Consider the following 2,799-nt stretch of genomic DNA (forward strand, 5'->3'; position numbering starts at 1 on the left):
CAGTCGTATTTTGCGTGATGCTTGGTGTACTTATCCATTATCATTTGTATCAGATGGAATTCAGATATCTACATTAGCAATAGTAAATAGCCGTAAAGGAATGATAATTTTGATAATTTTTGATAATTTAATGATAATTTTATTAATATAAGTTTAACTATTGCTTATTTATTCATCTTAGAAGTAAGAACAGTTAGAATTATTAACTCAATGATAATCTCGATCAATGTAGTTAACGAATAAACGAGTAATCGAGCGACAGTTAAAGCTCATCGCAATTTGTAAATTTATGACTTACAATTATGACTGTAAATAACTTAAAATCTGTATTTATAAAAATATATCACCTGAAATATTAAAACAATGAATGGATTTAAAATATATTATATAGTAACAAATCAATCAGTTATTTTGTTCTTCACCTTCAATTAGTTTAGTCTGTTTAATTTTTATCATATATAGCCTTGAAATAAACAGTTGTAAACTATTCAGAATTGAATACATTAATTTTATCATTATTTTCATTAAAAACTTTAAATATTTAATAATCCAGCCATACACTGAAGGCACATATCGTTAGTTGTCATGACATATATTCTCTATTATCATTCCTGGAACAGGTACTATGAATGCATTTTGACTATTAAAAATGAAATAAAAATTACTCAAATATTGAGTAATTTAAAAAAGCTGTATATATTACATACATATTACTTATTTATTATAAGCACATATTTTTAAGGTTAAGCCAATGAAACAATCCGTGTTATGAATTTAATAACCTCACACACCTACTCCATTAATCTTTTTCAGTGGCACTCGTTTTCGTTATGTGCAATACCTTCAAAATAGAAATTAACACATTTTTTGGAATTACTTCTGATTTGATATCAGATAAATATTAGGTAAATTAATTTAATTCCTTAACTCTTATTTTTATTAATTCACTAATCTTTACTTATCGATTTTTGAATCAAAATGCTGTTTGTAGTGCCACTTTTTCGATTTTTTTCTTTGAGGGAGTGCCAGTTGCAGCTCAAATTAGAGCTTCAATTTTTAAACTTAACAGTTTGAGTTACACATTAATTTAATTACTTTTTTTATCTTAATGCTATTTTTTAAGACAGAAATATATTTTTGCTAGAGAAGACCTTACTTTTGCATTATTTTATAAGTGAAAGGAAAGTCAGCGAATTTGATATTGCCCAAATGTACTTATAGAGACAAGTATACGAAAGTGCATTAATTACTTATATTTAACTACAAGACTAGAACTGAAAAATTAATAAATTAGCAGAAGTAATTAACATCTATTGTCTGCTTACAATGTATCTCAATTAATTTCCATTAAATTATTTATGAAGCTAGTAGCAAACAATTATATTAAGTAAGTAAAAAGAGGTTTTGAAAAGTAGTGAACTACAACCGCAAGAATTCTTTATATATTATTTTTATTAAATTTAATTTTTATCTGACCATACAGCTGTTTCGAGTATTGCCAAATACCCATCATCAGTGTTCATAAGTAAGTAATAAGTACAAAGACTCAGACAATAACTGCAAAAAAAATTGGAATACAGTTTAAATGCAAGCAGAAAGTCTCTCCAACACTCCATGAAAGTAGGTATATTGTACTATTGAGCGCCCAACTGGACAATGAGGAAAGGCTTTTGTAACGAGTACTTAAACTAAGCACATAGTTTCTTATAGCTCTTATTTTTGTACGCTTTTACTTAGTCATAATGTAACTCCTTAATGCAAAACCCACGCAATCAATCGGGCAGCGTCTTACCAATTTCATACCAGACTTTCCATGCTTAGTGCTTAAACGTTAATACAAATACGATGAGGAAGTACTTGGAGTTAAAGTGGTTTTGTAATACGAAGTTTAAATTTAAAATGTGTGGCTGTAAAAGCTAAACTCTGCGACACCCACATTTCTCAATGTTTTTAAGTTGTGAGTGTTGTAAACTGGCCAAAAAAAGATTTAACATGTCAAACCAGAGTTTCAGTGTACTCAACGACAAGAAAAATATAGAAATTTAATTGCAAAACATATAACTTATTTAACAAAAAAAAAGATTATGAAATATAGTATCACAATCTAATGGTGATATTATGAAATAGTCTTTAGTAATTGTATATATGTATTTAGAAATACATATATGTAATGAAAAAATATACACATACACAGCTTGTATTTACATATATATCAATTACTTATAATTATTACTTTAGTAGCTCTGTAAATAAATCAATATTTCATTTCTAATTATGTTTTTATGGATTTATTATAAAATTTTTATTAAAATAATAATAACTGTTCTAAACAATAACAGAACACAACAATTCAACTGTTTTACATACGCGCTGTTAACAACAGCATGCATAACATAGCTAACTAACATAATAATGTATTTCACAGTACGTATACCTTTAGTTAATTATAATAATAATCGCTTTAAATTAAAATTTCTTACTGTTAATACTTTTATATATTTTACTTTAATTTATTGCAATCTTTAAATTCGAAAACTTATTAACTATGCTATGTTAAATTACAAAATATGATAATAATCTACTTCAAATTTTAATTATGACAACATAAGGATACGGAAAATAATATTTAGTCTATTATTACTTCATTAATTGATTAATAGTTTTAATGACTATTGATTAATACCGTAAATAAACATAATATAAATCAATATACGTATAACACATAAAGATCCTAAACATAAATGCTTCTTTATGGTGTTTGCTGTGTTACATATATAAAACAATATAAATAGTTATATA

Source organism: Teleopsis dalmanni, chromosome 2, assembly GCF_002237135.1.
Source record: "Teleopsis dalmanni isolate 2A chromosome 2, ASM223713v2, whole genome shotgun sequence".
Classification (NCBI taxonomy): Eukaryota; Metazoa; Arthropoda; class Insecta; order Diptera; family Diopsidae; genus Teleopsis; species Teleopsis dalmanni.